Here is a 20,054-nt window from a genome sequence, read left to right as displayed (position 1 = left end):
ATCTCATAAATAATGACCATTCAATCTGGGTTACCTGCACTGCAGACCTGTACAGCTAATTTAATATGGAATTTAGGGCATTGACTGAAATGCTTTGTAAATCCCTACAAAGAGCCAAATTAAGATTATTTTACAGAAATTAATCCTAGGTAGAAATGGCATAGACCATGATCAGACCATGACATTGGTTCTATTTACATGACAGATGTAACCACAATAAGTGAAAACTCCAAGTCAAGGGTATGTCTTCTAGTATGTGTAAAACCTCTTCAACAAAGTCACAACCCTCCATAATCCATAATTGTTCATTAGGAAACCAACAGAATTCATCAATAATGCATGCAGCGAAATTGCTTGTAGTAAGTTATTTTGGATAGCAAGGTGCTGTGTCAATGAGGAACTCCTGTAGAAAGGTTCCAAGATAACTGATGGGACAACATATGAAGAGAATTTTGTAGTCTGCTACTGCCTTAAGGACATAGTCAAAGAATCCAGTAGCCACATCATCTATAAGTAACATTTACAGGTATAAAACTAAAGATAACTCCTGTGCAACTATTGCCCCCCTGTCACTCTTGTTAGTGAAAAGCCCAGTAGTATGGCAACAAAAAGAAGAGGAATAGATTTTGTATCCAGACATATTTCAGAAAATACTGCAAGAGCAACATTCTGCAGCAATTATTGGATAAGTCCTGGTTTGTTGCAGAACGAAGCTGGGCTTGCATAATTCAGCATGAAGACATTGAATAGCTGGCTCTCTGTACTGATCAGACCTGGTCAAATTGCTTTCTGTGTAGTTTGCTGAGACAGCACACAAGTCTATTAAAATAAAAGATCTTACCAGTGAACAAAAATGAGTATTAATCCCCAGTTGAACCAGCCCAAATGGAAGGCACATCTCCTATTATCCTCTGGTCTGTACACTTGTCAGACCCCAGGTAATGACAGCACAAGTTTGTGCTATGAGTTACAAATTGCAGGACAAAAATCCAAATTTCTAAAAGAAGGTCTCTGTCATATGCAAAATTAAGGGTAATATAAATATATCTTTTTTATATTTGACCCCAACGGTACTTTCATGATATATGTCCAATAAGTTAATTAAAATTAAAAGTAAAATAGAAGTATACAGGTAAGAATATGGAATTTTAAAATCCAGTTCTAATCAACAGTGAAAAAAAATTTAAAAAATGGCGCATGCACGCGTGTGTGTATGTGTGAGTCTGTGTATATATATATATATATATATATATATATATATATATATATATATATATATATATATATATATATATATATATATATATATGTCTGTATGTGTGCATGTATGTATGTAGTACCATACTGTTGGCTATGGAATATGTCTGCATAATGGTTAAGGTGTTTACCTAAGAGATCCAAGGTACAGGGATTGATACTCATTTTTGGTCACTGGCTAGTTATTGGTTAGGCATCTAATATTCTGCAGACAGATTGCCTAGTATTTACATAGGGACCTACATGTCCTAAATGTGCACTCTAAATGTATACTGCAAAATGGAGTCTGAAAAAAAATTATATATACTTATGTATTTAATTTTATATAACACACACACACACACACACACACACACACACACACACACACACACACACACACACACACACACACACATATATATTTGAACTGAAGAGTCTACAACTTCAAATCAAACATTGCTAAAGCTGAACACTAAAAAACTCAAAAGATTGAAGAAGGAAAACAGATCCTTTCCTTTCCTGAATATCAACTAAAACAAATATAAAACCAAAACCCTAACACTGCCACAAGACCAGTTATGTGTGACTAGCGATGCTGTTAGGGAAAAGTTTTTTCATAAAAAAAGACGCAGGGTTAGGGTCAGAGGTCGCATTAGGTGTATCATGCATAATAAAGTGGAGCAGGAGAATGAAGCCCCCAGCTCCACTTCACTTATGTGTGCTAATCCTGACACTGTACATTACCTTAAAAAAACTTTCCCTAACAGCACCAGTAAAAAATATACTTATACTCACATTCATGAGTTGTACATATGCACAGTACTGAAACTATTTCTTAACCTAACCCTAACTCTAAGCCTAATCCACAAACACTCTCAAGCAGACACACACACACACACACACACACACACACACACACACACACACACACACACACACACACACACACACACACACACACACACACACACTCACAAAATACTAAACATATCACCGTACATAAACCTTATACTAACCCTAACCTACAAAGAATTGCACAGACACTTTTACCCCTAATCATACCTCTCAATCTCTTAGAGCAAAAATAAAGACTTAAATCCTTAATGACTTCCCAGAAAATTCACACAATTTACAAGGAACAAACAGATCAAAAGTATGAAATAAAAATTTGGAGGTTCTGCAAAATTCTGATCATTTGAAAGGTAAGCTCCCTAATGCTTTGTGTTAGCATTTTAGCAGACATGCCTACTTTCTTTCACTAAAAGCACACACCATCAACAAAAATTGACTTCATCAATTTTGTGTGTGTGTGTGTGTGTGTGTGCGTGCGTGCGTGCGTGTGTGTGTGCGTGTGTGTGTGTGTGTGTGTGTGTGTGTGGTGCAAGAGGTAACACACACACCTTTGGTGCAGAAGGATGTGGGTTTGTGGGTTCTATTCCACACCAGGTAGTTGAATTGTTGACGCTGCAGTGCATCATGGGGAAGGGTGCTGTACTTTTATCCTTCAGATGAGCTGTTAAACCAAGGTCCCTGTTGGTGGTAGTTTGGATATATGTAAAAGATCCCACCACACCTATCAAAAGGAGTAGGGGAAGTTGCCCAATGGCCTGTCCAAATTTCCTCTAGTAGTATAAATGCAACCTCAGGTCATCCTTAAAAACAGGCCACTAACCTAGTGAAACTAATCTGATTAACAAAAGGATAAATCTACATATAAAGAATGTTGGCACAGGAATTTGAAGTTGAAATTATATCATACTCTGCAGAAAGGAATCATACGATTTTAACTGCCAATTAGTGTGACATAAAATGGAAGTGCTTGGAGGACTAAACAGAACAAGTTAGTTACATGCAGTTTCATCTAGAAGGAAGACTTGGAAGTGTGCAGTGACAGAGGTCCCAGTAAGGACTGTTATATGGAGTGTAAACTGTGGAATTTTTCTTTTTTACCTTACTAACAGGCACTTACCCTAATGCTGCTCCTGCCATAATCTTACACATTGCCTTTGAAAAACCCTTTCCATAACATTACCACTTCACAAGGCACTAGGACACACATGCAGCAAAAGGTATAGCAACAACTTACTCTATCTGTTGTATGTAAGCAATATATCTATTCCAACTAGACCTCACTCTTATCCTAACCCACAAACACACATACACACACTCCCACCTATAATGCCAACATGTTTGGCATATATGACACTTTGGCATTAACAGCCTAAACTACACAAGTTCCTGACTTGTTGAATGTTGTTATTGACTGTTAATCAAGTGTTATGTAGCAGATTGAAGGTACTGTGTTTATTTTTTTCACTGCCAGCAGAGACTGTAGGTAGCGACTGAAGAGATTTTAAATTGGGTAGTCTTATCTATTGCTTTAACACTTTTTATAAGATCACTGTTTGACTTCTATTTAGCTGGTGACAGTGAATGAAAGTGCACATCCATCTTTTCGGATTTGCATTTATTTCTTAGTGTTTAAGCTATCATGTAGTTAGTGTATATGAGTTGGACTAAATGTAAAAAAGGAATGTTGGTGGAAATATAATAGAGGATCGGCAAGTGGAGAGAATGTGTAGCACTGTATTTATATAAGGATCACTGCCAAGACTTCTGCTTTGCTACTGGCAGTGATTTAGTGTGTGTGTGTGTGTGTGTGTGTGTGTGTGTGTGTGTGTGTGTGTGTGTGTGTGTGTGTGTGTGTGTGTGTGTGTGTGTGTGTGTGTGTGTGTGTGTGTGTGTGTGTGTGTGTGTGTGTGTGTGTGTGTGTGTGTGTGTTGGGGGGGGGGTCTTCCTTTTTCTCTCATTCGTTATGCATTTGTGTAATTATAAGGATACTGGGAATACCCATAAATGCATATGTACTTAAGTTATGTTAGGAGGTAAGCTCAATTACTGCTGGTTCAGTGTAGTAATATGTCAATTGTTATGTACTTAATAGGTTTGGAATGACAAATCGTCTTCTGCAGAATGGAATTTTGTTATTAAATGCTTTATTTATTTGCAAGAAGGTAGTATATTTCTTTCACAAACTAAAGATGTGTGTGTATTGTTAACAGACAACTAAATTAGGGCTTTAAATTGTAGATATGCTACATGTTTGCAGTCATGTAAACAGTGTTGTAGGTATAGCATCAAGCTGGAAGGTCTCTGAAAAAGGAAACTGATGACAAAGTGCCATTAGAAAGAGATGTATCACAACTATATATGGAGAATGTTGAAAGGTATGTACATACTAAGGATGCCATAAAATTAAGCACTGGCTACTATAAAAGGCAAAAATAAGGATTTGTAAAGTAACAAATATGAACTGAACAAAAGAAAATAACTGTTGGTTAGTTGTAAACCAGTACTAATGAAACCATAATTTATTTTGTACTTCATAAAATTTAAAAGTCTATTTATTTGGTTGTCTATTTGTTGTTTATTTATTTGTTAGCATTTCTTTACTAGGAAAGTAAGGCTGGGCAGAAAAAAATCTTTTTCAGTGGAAGCTCAGGGAGAAAAGCTTCACAGAAACTATGAATATAACATGAATCCATAATAAATGACATGAGATGCAAAGTTACAATGGTTACTTAGTTATCATGCAGACATACATAATATTGCATTTCTTTCAAATCAGTATTGGAATGTTGCTGCCACTAAGCAAAGTGGAGGCATGATTCACTAAATCATATTCATAGACATGTAAATTTATTATTTAAATTCAATTTATTTTTTACTTGTTTCTGTTTATAGATTCATAGATTCATACTAGGCTAATGACCCTGTGTGGTCTTTCTAGGCCTAGCTAAGTTTTCCAGAAGAGTAATGAAGTCTTGTATCCAAATAGGACATTGAGAGCCAGGCATTTATAAGTTACATCTGTCCATAAGGGACATGGGTGCCACTGGTGTAGGTTGCCCTTAAACTGGGTAATAGATGAGCTCAGCCTGTTCCATAGGAAAAGGATAAAGTACGTAGTTGCAATGAATCCAATTAACAGTTAGGAGCCATCTTTGAAAGCAAGAAGTCAAGTCTTTATTTGTATTTCTATGTTTGACCAGAAGGAGAGCTGACCAGGTTACCAGGACTAATAAATCTTGCAGGACACAGCAAAATTAAAATTGTGTTCCACATCCCACCACTGTGAACTTAAGTTGCTGTCTAATAAAACTCTTTATATTAAGAACATTGTAAGCCTTTCTGAATGAGTTTTGTAGATGGTAGTATACTTTTTTTACAAAGAAGTCTGATGAATTCTAAAGAAAAAGTGATTAATTTCTAAATTTTAATAAAGTATACATTTGGGTTGCAACATTTTGTTGACATTTTTGTTTGGTTCTTGTGATGCCCCTGCCCTGGCCCAGTAATCAAGGAGCCTCAGTCCTCACCACTAACACCAGTGAGGGATGTGCACATTGGGAGGATGATAAGTATACACACACACAGTAAAGTACAATTTGCCTTACAAGCACACAGAGATCACAGCCATTCTGGGGCTAGCTACTCCCTTTCTCTCCAGATCCCCTATAAGACTCCCCACTGGCACAGCTATAAGGTTCAGATCTCAGCTGAGTGGTCAAGCCAAAACCTCCCACATCCTCTCTGTCCAACCAGTGCTTCGTGTCCCTGCCCAAGTAGCTGACGCACACACACTTTGAAATTTGATTTATATACAAACACACAGACACCTGGGAAAGGCTGGCACAGATTTACTAGCTATGCCCTCTTCTGCCCAGACTATAAAGTAGTAACAGCTGCCACCAACCACTCATATCAGCTACGCTAAGGCCCTTGCAAAGGGTGACCAATTCTACTGGGTAATGTTACTGTTATCCAATTGATAACTGTCAGCAGAACATTTAAGGCTGTTCTAGAATGGCCTGTACGGTATCACCAAATACTTACTTAAAGAGCAAGGCAAAGTGCTGGTGATGTTGTCAGATCCCTAACAAAATACAAAATGCACTCTTTGTCTCTGAGATAGTTCTTAAGATAATAATACACATTACTGCTGAATCATCTCAGATTACATCATTCTTTGACACCTTTGTCTAAGTTTCCCAGGCTAGCAGGAACTTATTTTTTAACATGTCTCTGTTAAAAATACTTATCTCTCAGAAGCTGGCAATTCTCTCTTAGAAGCTTGCCTGAAACTGAAAGTCGTTAAACAATTACCTTGGAAACCTGTAATTACCTCCGTTTCCAGACAAGAGAAAGAAGCCCCAAGTCTAGATATCCTGTCTCTTAGCTGAGATAAACTAACTTTATAACACATCATAAAACTTATTTTCTTAGAGTTTTGCTAGTTAACTCTGCATGTCTAAATTTCTACTATGAAATCATACATTTGCATTGACAAGTCTATACACATTTCTGCTTTTTTTTCCAGGAGGGTGCACTGTGGTTACAATCTTGAAGCTCAGTACAGAACATATAGTTTTCTTACATTTTTAAGGCAAGCATACAAATCATATTACTATTCACAAATAACATAGAATGATTTACAATATTCTATCTAACTGGGCTGGCAGTATCACATTTCTTTATAAATCATATTAATATTTTCAAGTGACATATAATTATTTACAAAATTCCAGCTAGCTGGGCTGGCCGCATCTCGGTTTATCACAGTTCTTATCATTGTAGCTCTGCAATCTGGGCAGCTGGAAATATTGCAAGCTGCCATACTGGTGCAGCAGGATAGAAAAATATAAATTCTTAAACAAAAGACTTAGAATACAGGTAAAATAATTTGTGACTTCAGATTCTAAATTGGGATGAAAGGTAATGATCCAGTAAAGTACTTTCATCATATACTGCATGCGACACAACATTTTTCTGCCACTGATATTTTTATTTAGCTTATGCACAGGGCCAAAATGCCAATTAGCTGTCTTTAATAAGTAACCCCATCAAATTTTGTTTAACTTCTGAATTTCCATGATAAGATATGGATTTTGGATGCCTTCAATGAAGGAATGAATTATTTTGGATGGATGTTCAGTCTGGCTTTACAAGAATGTTTACAATTAGGTTGTAGTCAAAAGAATAGTCTGTGTTGTAGTCAGATAAAAGTTCTAGAATAATGGGATTCACGTCTTCTTCATATTCTCAGTCATACAAAGCTGTCATGTGGAAACAGTCTGCCAAAACCTTTAATATCAGATATGTGCCAGCTGTATTTTGCAGCAGAACATATTTCTACTGGTTAATCACCATTTATCTCTATCTAATCTGTTAGGGCCTGCTCTGTTTTGCAGCAGGACCTGCTTCGCTATGCCAGTCACAGTTTAGCTCTATCTATAAATGCTACAAGTGGTAGTTCTACACCAGGGGCAGATGAAAAAGCAAGAGTTGATGTCCTCACCATGACTTGTTTGTTTGCAGATATGGCTAATCTGCAAAGTCTGATATGTTGAAATTCCTATTCAGCATCTTCATCGCTCCCATTTTCCCACTTTCTACATGGGGTCAGTGTTTCAAGTCAACCGTTACCATTTCTCTTGATTCAATGCCACTCCCCTACCTTCTAGGACAGTCATGCCTGACTGTCACACATATTCTCCCACACAATCCATCCATCTCTTTGCTGGACACCTTTGTTTCCTTTTGCCTTCTTCCTTTCTGTCCCAAATCTTCTTCACCATATTGTCTTCTGCTTTTATGCACGTGTCTAAACCACTATAATCTGTTCTCCTTGATCTTTCTTGCAATTGGATCTACTTTGGCTTCTGCTCTGATGTCCTTATTACTTCATCTGCCTCAAAATGTGCATCTCAGGTCCCATGGTCTCAGGCACTTCATCTCCATCACCTCTAGCTTCCACAACTGCTCTGTCTTTACTGCTCAGTTTTCTGTACCATACAGAAGTAATGCTCATTCCACTGTCTTGTACACCTTACTTTTCAGCTTCTTTGCAATTCTTCTATCATATACTATACCTGGCACACCATGCCAGTTGATTGCAGCCCCTCTAATTCTAGCTATGACATCCTCACTAAGACTCTCCTCAATCACCCCTCACAGATATTCAAAACTGTTAACCTGTTCCACTATCTTCTCTTCTTTATCAATTCTCAGCTTCTTCTAATTTCCCCATTTGCTGCCATTACAACTGTCTTATCTGTACTCAGTTTTAACCCATGTTCCTTTAGTTTTGCATTCCATTCCCCCATTCTTTGCTGAAGTTCTTGCTCAGAGTATGCCTGTAATGTTACATTGTCTGCATACAGCAAGTTTGTCAATCTGTTTTCTGCAACTTCTTTGCTGATGTAGTCCATCATCAGTATGAACAGTGGAGGGCTCATAGTTGAACCTGATGCACACCCACTTCCACTGGGAAGCCCTCTGTGAGACCAAGCACTCTTTGTACTTGAGCTATTGTATCCCTATACTAGCCTGCATTAATTCTATCAATGTTTCTGGGACTTGAAATGAATGCAGGATTGTCCAAATCAGCTATCTTGGGACCTTGTCTATGCTTTCTCAAAGTCTAGGAAAGCCCAGTTGGACTCTTTCCTAATCTCATAACTTTTTCTCAACTATCTGTCTTACTGCAAACATTGGGTTGGTTGTGCTGCATCCTGATCTGAACCTAAACTGTTCACCTCCCATCTAACTTTCTACTGCACTGCATATTTGTTCAACAATCATCCTCTCCAGAACTTTCACACAGTGCAAGAAGGTTTGATAACTCTGTACTGCACACAACAGTGGACGTCCCATTTATTCTTCTACACTGGTACTTGTATGCTTTTTGCCAGTCTTCTGGGATATGCCTTTCCTATGTAGTCCCAATAATGGAGAGTACTCTGGGTAGTATGTGCTCCCTCCTCCCTGGCCTAAAACATGGCAGTTATTCACAGGTTTCATTAGTAATTCCAATCAAACCAAGTCAGAAATGGGTGCATCACTTCTGAGAACTTAATGCAGACTAATGCTGCTACTACTGAAGAATAAAGCAGACTGAAAGGCATTTTTGGTCTTGCTGCTAATGGAATTGAAGGCAAATGAACTACACTCAAGACATATCCAATATTAAAGTCACTTTGCTTCTTCCAAGTATAACAGCTAACATTTCCGGTAATTTTAACTTTACTGTCTAACTTGTTCAGTTTGTCTGCTTGTAGTGCAGTACCAGACAAGTTAGTTTATCCATGAACTTCAACAACCAGCAGGTGGACCAAATTACTAATAGATATTGTTGTCTTCTTTGGAAGGCATCATTCACTATTTAATGCTAACTATTGACTTGTTTGTTTACTGTGAGGCAATTTGTGTTTTATTCAAGCACTGATTCTTTATTTCTTCACTGTGTAAGGCTGCATTGTCCTTACAAAATCACATACTTTGCATCACTTGTTCTCAGCAACATGCCAACTTAATATTTTGACAAGAGTTGAAAGCGATGAGGAGTCTTCATAGATGCTTACATTACTGGTCATGTGTATACCACTAAATGAGCTTGTCTATATTTTTTTCAGTGGGACCGCAGCTATTTTAATTCAACAGCATTTGGAATTCACTAAAACATATTCTGAGGGGATTAGGGATATCTGGCACTTAGTGCGGCTGATTAAGGTTCGGAGGTGTTAATGAGCTGTTCCTTTTACTCCAGGGTATAGGGTTTGATTATGTCTACCTCCTTTTGCCAATAGCATGATTCTGATCAAGTTACTGATACAAACAGTGCTCCTAAAAAGGGACACTTGCATTCAGTGGTCTTAGCTGTTTAACAAATAAATAAAAAAATTATATATATGGCTAAGACTGAAATACCCTAGGGTAATCTGTTGTGACTGCAATATAGACAAGCCTGAGTTATTCAACACCGCTTGTTTACTCAGAGTATTTTTAACAGAAATAACTTCAAAGTATTTTTGCGGGGGGTGCTCCAATGTGATTGTTGTGTTAGATAAAGAAATGCTAGATAGATACTAATCTATCTTGAAGAGACATTGTAAGGTACAGGTGGTGATTAGTAAGTAGATAGAACACTCAGCTGAATGGATATATGAAACACAGAGGGCCATGCAATCTCAGGATCTGGGATATTTATCTTCTACCCCTTCTGGTACCTCTCAGAGTGGAATAACTTTTTTGATCATCTTGACAAACCTGGTATCATTTGTTTATTCTTTATCACTAGTGAAGTGCCCTTTTCAAGATCAGTCATTTTTACTTCTGCTTCTGCAACCATCTAGCCTTACATGCAAGAACCAAGCTTGCGTAAGTGAAATACTTATATTGTAGGAATCTGGATGTCAATGTTTTCTAAGGAAGACTATTGCCCACTGCTTGTGTTATATCCTCCTGGTGATCACTTCTATATTTAGTAAAATGTAAAAGTGCTAGACAGCAATCACCGATTAGTACCTCACAAGCAACACCTAATCATGGATGAAGGATGAGCAAGGATACTAATTATAAAAAATCCAGCCAGCTCTCATTTTGATGAAGTCTCAGTTGAAATGAAAGCACTAAACTAACCTTTAATAAAATGAGTGAATTCTGTTAGTTCTGGTGAGGATTGATAACATTATTGTGAAAATTAAGTATTATGTTAAACACTTAATGAAGTACTATGAGATGAGTAATATGTTTATAAATGTGTATGCCAAATTGTATTCCCTTCCTAGCAAAGAATCCACTTTCATTACTGCTCACAAAAGCCTGCAAATCCCCAAACTACCCCAGACCTGGCCTATTCTGTGTCTGGGTACATTTCTAAAAAACTGAAATAAATTGTTTGAGGGGCCTCGGTGGATTAAGTGTACCTATGCCCTGTGTGGTTTTCAAACAGTGGCCCCCACATCCCATACTTGGACTATGTTTAGATGCACATGTTCTTTTGGATATATCTTCCTGTTTTAAGACAATTCAAACTGTTGTCGAACAACATAGTCCTAGCCTATGAGGCATACTGTTATCAATAATGGTAAATCTGAGAGCTGACATCATTTCAGGAAAAAAAAGACATGAAGCAGTCAGGGTGGCTACTTCTACAAACTTTGCAACTGTACTTTTCATTCCCATGCCTGTTTTTTTTATATTTTTATTTTTATTTCTTGATTTCATACTATGACTTCCTTGTTTCATCTCTAGTCCTTTTTCTGAAGAGAAAGTTAAGCCTGATCATTGTCCAGTCCTAGTCGTGGCACAGGTACGTTCTGTAATGACCTCTGGCAGAACTCCACATTCATCCCTCTTTTTATCCTCTGACATTTTATCAGAAATATAACTTCTGTGAGCTGTCACTGACTTAGATAGAACAGAGGCTGTGGGTAGGACTGTTGAGGACTAAACTACTGAGATAAGTCTGCAGAGGCTTGTAGAAAAGGCGGTATTGGAAGCTTACTGCAGGGCTAGCACTAGGTTATAACTGAGTCTATCTTACTCTCCACAGATTTCTTATTCTTACTTGAATTATTACTATTGGGAAGCACTACTTCATTCTTCTGTCATGTCAGTGTTATTGAAAGCTTTGATGTCTAATACCTAGGTTTGGACAGTAGGCATCCATTAATATTTTTGTAGATGTTAAACCTTTAGCCCTCCATTTGAGGATTCTATATCTTTTGCCTAGAATCTGCTGCACATTTTAAGGATCCTTAAGTTTTAGAGATGAGAAATAATGTAGAAAATAAACTCTTGGAATAAGGTTCCTGTTGATGTTTTAAGTATCACACTTGTGATTATCTGATCACTCAGACAGGAAGTACAAACTAAGGAAATACACACTAAATCCATACCATACCAGTCCTGGGGATTACACAACTTTTTTCTATTCTAATTATGTTTTGCTAACTATAGGCAGGGGTTCATCACTGTCAGAATCAGAGCTGCTCTCACTGACAGCCACAGATCTACCCAAATACATTTTTTTAATAGATGTATAACACATTTTATAAATAATGTTTCTAAAGATCTCCACTTCTGAATCTCTGGGGTGACTGGCACTCCAGGTCCTTCAGAATTGTACTGTACTGCCTAGGGTAATTTAATTCATTTTTGTACACTTATCAATAGTGCTTATGTCTCAAATTGTATTCTAAATCTCTGATTTTTCCTGCAAATATCTTCATAGTAATTCACTTTTGTACATGCTTCAGGCTTCTGATCAAGCTGAAGGATTTTCAGAGGAATACATTTATTTTCATCCTGTAATTTATGTTCACTCTCCCTGGGATTCAAGAAGCAAAATATTCCATGCAGGAGCTGTGTAGCTACTCCTGCATGGAATATGGCCGCCGAGTGATCCATGAATGTGCCGTTTTGACGTGCACGAGTGGCCCTACCCTGTTCCTGTAAGGAAAGCCATGCAGTATGCTAATCAGCTCATTTGCTGGTGAAAACCATGCAAATGAGCTGATTTAGCTATTTAGGAAGTAGGTAGGTCTCCGTGGAGGAACAGTGTAAGGTGCAGAAATGTATTTGGTTATTCACTGAAAACATTTTTGCAAAAAGAAAATGGAGCCATGACAGCTCCAATAAAAGCATGTATTAAAGTGGTTGGCCATGCCAATGGCCAAATATGTGGCCATTGGCATGGGAAAGTATTTCATTTTTATAAAAATTAATGTTTATTTTTTTTTGGCCAATCTCGGCCTTTTAAGCACAGGGCAGCACTGTGAAAATGGGATGGTGAAACCACAAGAGCTTACCCTCCATCAACTGCCAGGTTGTGCGCAATGCCCAGGGCATTATCATGAATGTGTGTGCTGACAGCCCTGGAAGCTATCTTTTCTCCCACATCTGGCATTCCTCATAGCTGTACCAGGAATTTGCCAGTGGATTCAAGAAGCAAAATATTCTATGCAGGAGCAGTGTAGCTACTCCTGCATGAAATATGGCCGCATCCCATATGGCCATCTGGTGGGGAATGTTGGCTATGCACTGGAGCCGTGGATGATGACACTCATCAGAAATGCACACACACCCATACAAGAATGCCATAATGAGGCACACACACAAACCAGGATCATTATAGAGCATGTGTTTGGTATGCTCAAGTCATAGTTCCGCTGCCTTGACATATCTGGTGGAGCCTTGCAGTACTCTCCAGCCCCATGTGCACACATGTTCATAGTATGTGCCATGCTACACAATATGATCCTGTGGAAGCAGCTGCAGCAGGAACAGCAGGGGGAAAGGCCACACAGCCCACCGCCATTGCCAAGGTCCCCACAGGCACAGAGGGACTCACAGGAGGAGGCCACTGAGCCTGTTCCTGTAGGCAGACGGAGGCATGCCCAGTATGCTCAGGTCTTGGCAAAGAGGCAATGAATAGCACACACACTGACACTGTAGGGACCCAGGGATTGACACGTCTCTCTGACTCGCACACACAGTAAAATGGATGACACACATCACATTACGTGTAACTTACCATGTATAGGCAGTGTACTGTGTGTATCCAATATAGGCGGCCCTCAAACACTGTGCTCAAAATTGCAGCAAGCACAGGTAAGTCAGTCTTCTTAACAATAAAGGAATGGAATAGTATGTTCTGCTAGCATATCTATGGTAATGTTGCATGCATGCAAGGGAATGGGGTGGCCTACTGGGATAGCAGCACACAACTGACAGCTATGTGGGCCAACAGGAAATATCTGGCCAAAACTAGCCTCCACAAACTATGCAGTAGTACCCAAGGTGGCAAATCCCACTGCAGTGTAGATGTGAAGATAATTAAGTGGGAGGGTCATAGGTCACAGGCATGGATGTCAGGGTGGGGGGTCCCATAACCACACCTCACACCCACACAGCAAGTTAGCTGTAGAAAACTACAGAGAAATGTCTGGTAAAGGCACACAAATGGTGGCAATGTTGAATTAACCCCCTACAGACTCACCCAGTGATAGCACAACAGGACCCGCAGTTGCAGTAAGGCTATGAAGGGTAAGAAGTCTAAAACTCAAATGTATGTCAGTACAATCTGACTGGAGTTCTTTACTGATATGCTGCCAGCCCCTAAGACAGGGCACAATATTCATAGTATGGTAAATGGAACCAAAATGTAAAGCAAATACCAGCACTGTCTGTGCGAATGTGTACAGTGGACAGGTGTGCCCCACATATACACACACAAATGCAGTAACATATATGTTTGCTTTGAAATAGTAGCATAGCACACATTGGCAGGGCTGTACCAATTTACATGAAAACACATTGCCTGTCCAAAATATGCAGGGGTCAATGAGCTATGTGCTTGTGTGGTTAATACTATCTGGATCTGGCCAACATGTTGTTCTGGCAGTTGTCTTGTATTGCCCTAGGTACAGTGCTGCCTTTGACAGAGCCATGTGCAGATAACTGCAGTGCCCGCTGTTATGCATGTCAGTGACACCCACTGCTCTGCCACTGACATACATGTAAGTCACACTGCTATGTGGAATATGCTGCACATATTACTGACATATTGAAGAATGTGTAGAAGAGGTGCCAAGGCTTTTGAGAATATAAGTGCTGTGTGGTACTGTTGCCAGTGGTCATTCTCAATAATACTTTTGCTTATGTTTGCTTTTACAAATAATAGACATGCCTGCACAGTTGAATGCATTCTGTACCCACACTCATAACTCCCAACCTCTGACAACAAGATGTCTGGACAAGGGCAGAAAGAAAAGTGGAACAAAGGCACAATGATAGGCATGTGTTGTAAATATCATCCTTACATACTGAGAAAGTTGGTGGGAAGAGGGGTTTGCAGTAGTGGGAATTGTTTGAGGGTTACATATTTGAAAACAGTAATATCTGTATTATTTTGTAATATCACACTTCAAATATATATAACCAACTTGCCATAAAAACACAAGTTTACGTAGAAAGGATGAAACTTCTAGCCAAATACCGGGACCACCTGCCAAAAAATGTACAGGTCAGAGGTATGCACACACAAGGATACGACATCTCAGGTTAGAAAGATACCATGCAAGCAGGAGATCCCCAGCCAGTATATCACCAGGTTGCTGGACTGTTCACACAGCTGTTTGTCATTACTACACTGGCTGTAGCTGCACCTCACAAATGGCCTTGTTGGGCAAGAATTTACTTAGCTGCCCTCATAATATTGGTCTATGCATCATACAACTACTATTCCTCTGGTAAAGCACTGTGATGATCTGAGGAAGTCTGGCATTAGGTAATGACACAATACATTGCAGTTTCAGACTACAGATATGTCAGAAAATGTATGTTAAAAAAAACAAGTACCCTGAGGAAAGTCTTGCATACACATGATAGGTATGGCTGTAACACACAAAACCCTGGACTGGAGTACACCTATCTCTGGAATGGAATCCCACCCTAACTATAGAATGTCACACTTGGCATACTCCTACACTTAGAGAATCACAGGACATGTTGGAACCCACATCGGAATATATGACTGTATTGTGTATATATGTCTGTGCATACAGACAGCTATGTACACCTCACCTGTCCCCACATACAACCATCAGACAGGATTACCCTCACCTAGCTGTAGGTGACCCATATGTGATATATATGCATCTGTTGCATGAGATACACACACACACACATATATATATATGGGCAACAGATAATGACATATGTCAAGCATACACGCACATAGATGTGAGGAACTGAGAGATAGACAGTGATACAGAGAGAGACACAGGGGGACACAGACAGAGTGAGTCACACACACAGATACCCTGAATGGTATACAGTGATGTCCTGCTGTGCACAGTGGCATACCACTTGTAAATAGTCGCAAGCACCATCATAAATGGTGAGCCCCATTGTGCAACATTACTGAGGATGAGTTTATAATATCACATTGTGTGTGTGTGTGTGTGTGTGTGTGTGTGTGTGTGTGTGTGTGTGTGTGTGTGTGTGTGTGTGTGTGTGTGTGTGTCTCCATAGGTCCGAGTATTAGGAGACTCTTCTCATTCAGTACACTTCACATTGCCCTACTTCACAAGATCTGCTGCTTTCATTCACCTTAGAAGTACCATTGGACATTGATCACCCCTATAAGCTCTGTAGGATGTGTGATAACTGTGTAACACTATAGTAAAAATAGCTAACTATCCTAACACTTCTCTACACACCTACCTTCTCCCCTGATTGTTTTTTGTGTGCATTCCTCTTTTTGCTTATCCAGCCAGCCGGTGTAGCCTCGCTCCATTCACCCTCGCAATGCTTGGGCTCGCTTCGCTCCCCTACCCTACCCCCATTTCCCACACACTCCCACTATATCTACATTTATCTTTACACATAACCACACCTCCCACGTCATTACCCAATCATGTACATCTACCCATATCATCCAACTCTCCTCCTAAGCCCCTCTCTTAATTAATGCCACTCTACTACTACTCCTATCAGTGATACACCAAGTATCACTCCCAAACCTACCCTGCACAAAGACTACAATCCACTCATCTTATTAACATGCTACTAGTACATATTACTTCCATAATTGCACTGCTTACACTTTCTCTCTTCATCTCTTACCATACTCACCTACAGGTAACCCCACATTATTCAGGTGCTGCTGCCTCTCATCATAAGTACATTCAATCTTACTTCTCTATCTCTTCTTCTATCCTTGCACTATCACCCACCGACTACTCATGCTTTAAAATACTACCTCACCCTAAATATCATCAACTGTCCCTAAAATTCAACAGATAAATCACAAAACTCCTGCAGTCCATTCTCTACATTGCCTCTAATTTATCTCACTCTGGAGGTTGTTGGTCCAGGTAGGTTCATCCCAACCCTGGACCAACAACTACTACTAACCTACCCCCCCCTGAAAATTCCCCTTCTCCCCAATAGTCTACATCAACTTCCTCAGAAAACTAATGACCTACTATTTCTAAATATAAACTGTAGATGTATCCCCAACAAAATCCATGACCTGCATGCCTGTCTTTCTCTACACCTGCCAGACATAATGGTTATAACTGAGACTTGGCTAAAGCCACATATCAACAACAATGAAATTATTCCCCCAGGATACAATATACTAAGGAAGGATAGAAAGGACAAAATGGTGGCATTGCAATATTATTTAAGAACCATGTCACAGTGCAAATACTAAGTATACAATATCCCTCTGTTGACAATGCAGAGATATTGTTCACCCAACTGCAACTCAACTCAAACAAATGAATAAACATAATTGAATGCTATATACCTCTTGGCAGCAATATACCCACTCTCAAAAATCTGCTCCATTAGTCCTGTTTTTCTCTCCAAAATGAAAACATAATTCTGGGTGATTTTAATATAGATTGGCTATCCTGTAACACTTCCACCCCAACAAATCATATTAATCTTCATGGCTTTATCCAAGCCATCTGAACTACAACAAGAATTGACAAGACAACTAACAGGGAATCAGTTCTTGAGTGGATTTTAATTAATAAACCTAGCCACCCCTCTTTTGCAGGTTGCTTCCCCGATAGTCTAAGCGACCATCTGCCAACCTTTCTTCTATGACAATGCAACCATAATCCCAAAGGTACAGTCTATCATTTTATTAGAAAGAAAAAGAACTTTAACCCCATCGATTTCATAGTAGAACTAAAATATTGAAATTGGGAACCCCCAAAATACATGGAATTAAATGAAGCAGTTACTTTAATAACACCTTCTTAAATGTATTAGATCTTCACACCTGTCCGACAACCATAAGAACCAGATCTAATCCCACTCCATGGCTTACCAAAGAAACCAAAACCCTCCTCAAAGCTAGAGATAAAGCATGGGGTCACTGGAAAACTGTTAAGTCCCAGCTGCAAAACAAAAATGTCAGGAGCTTAGGAATAAAGCTAAGAAGCTAGTAAAACTTGACACAATTAATTACTATTCCAATCTTCAAATCAAGCACAAAAATTGCCCTCAAACTTTTTGGGCAGCCATTAACAAATGACTACTACCAGGCAAAACTGGTACCCCCTCTCCCACCTTAGTAAATAACTCTGACAGCATTCCCACTCAATTTAATAAATTCTTTACTAAAACAATACTGACTCTAGCCAACCAACAGAAAAATCAACACACACACCATTCCTCTGAACCCATCACTACTCCCATAAGGAAAAGCTCCTTCAAATTCCAGTCAGTCTCTATAGATAGGATAAAAAAATACCTCAAAAAACTTAAGCCCACTACTCTGGCTGCTGACAAATTACCAGGGGAGTTCTTAAAAATTGCTGCTGATGCAGTGGTCTACCCTATAGCCATTCTAAATAACAGATCCCTCTTAGAAGCCACTGTCCCAGAGGTATGGAAAATATCTCACGTAATCCCCCTACATAAAGGAGGTAACTCCACTGAGCTTACAAACTACTGATCTATAGCAATTCTATCCCCTCTAGCAAAAATCCTTGAAAAGTGCATACACCTCCATATTATTCACTATGCTCTTATCAAACACCCAGCATGGCTTCTGTCACTTTCATAGTACCACCACTCCCTTATTGTCCTTCTCCAATACACTTTCATAGTACCACCACTGCCTTATTGTCCTTCTCCAATGCAGTAAACTTTCATAGAAATGCTGGTAAATTTGTTTCTGCCACTTTTCTTGACCTCTCAAAGGCCTTCGATATAGTTAAGACATGGCATTCTTATCAAAGAACTGTCCAAATTAGGACTCTCTCTTCCCACCATAGCCTGCTTCCAGAGCTATTTAGCTGGCCTCCAGCAAGCGGTCTTGTGGAAACAAGAACTCTCCCCCCTTCTCCCAGTTAATCTTGGTGTTCCCCAAGGTTCTATTTTAGGTCCTCTGCTGTTTACCTTCTATACCAATAAGCATCATTCCTCCACTCCCAAAGCATCTGTCATCCAATACGCTGAATATTCTACGTTAATTTGTGCAGCTTCCTCACTACAGGAACTTCACACATTAACTCAGGAATCTTTTCTCTATATATAAACATGGCTATCCAATATCCAACTCATCCTAAACCCTGCTAAAACCAAACTACTACTCTTTAAACTCACTAGGTCCACCTCATCAACTTCTACCTTTAATATCATACCCAGTAACAAAACTACTGTCTCTCACACAGAACACACCAAACTCCTGGGCATTGACATTAATACAAATCTAAGATTTGATATTCATATTTTCCAGACCATCAAGAAAGTACACAAAAAACTAGGTACCTTCTATAGAAATAGACAATTCCTTAGCCAACAACAAAAGTTACTATATCTCACACTCACCTTATTTCTACCCTACTCTATGCCTCACCTATTCTCACAAACCTTAGAAAAGCAGACTTAGCTAAGCTTGACTCCTGCTATAACAAAATAGCTAGATTTGCCTATGACTCCCAATTTAAATCTCACCACATCCTTGAAGCTGCTCAACTGGCTAGGACTTCCTCAACTCCTGCATTACAACCAACTCTCTCTGGCCTATAAAATTTTATATCACCCAGAAAAAAAACCTGCATTGCAAAGCCTACTTCACCTCCACACCAATAACAGAACTCGTCATTCCAGTAACAAACTTATTCTCACAGTAACTAAGTAAAATAATACAGCAGGTGATGCCTTATTTCCTAATTATGTATCCAAAATATGAAATGCTCTACCCTATAACATAACTACTATGACATCCTTCATACAGTTGAAAAAGGATTAAAACTACATCTCACTAATAACTGTTATGCTCTTGTACTTCACCAGGCTAGACCCTCCACTATGTTGACCCTACACCACCTTAACTATCTCACCTCAAGTGGAAGAGGTCTATATTCTATTACTGTATAAATACATACAATATAATAAAATAGATTGTTATGGTTTAGACCCCAATAATCTTTAAGAAGTTG

This window comes from Protopterus annectens, chromosome 2.part1 (genome assembly GCF_019279795.1).
Source record: "Protopterus annectens isolate FY-2018-M chromosome 2.part1, PAN1.0, whole genome shotgun sequence".
Lineage (NCBI taxonomy): Eukaryota > Metazoa > Chordata > Ceratodontiformes > Protopteridae > Protopterus > Protopterus annectens.
Note: the sequence above shows the minus strand (reverse complement) of the source record.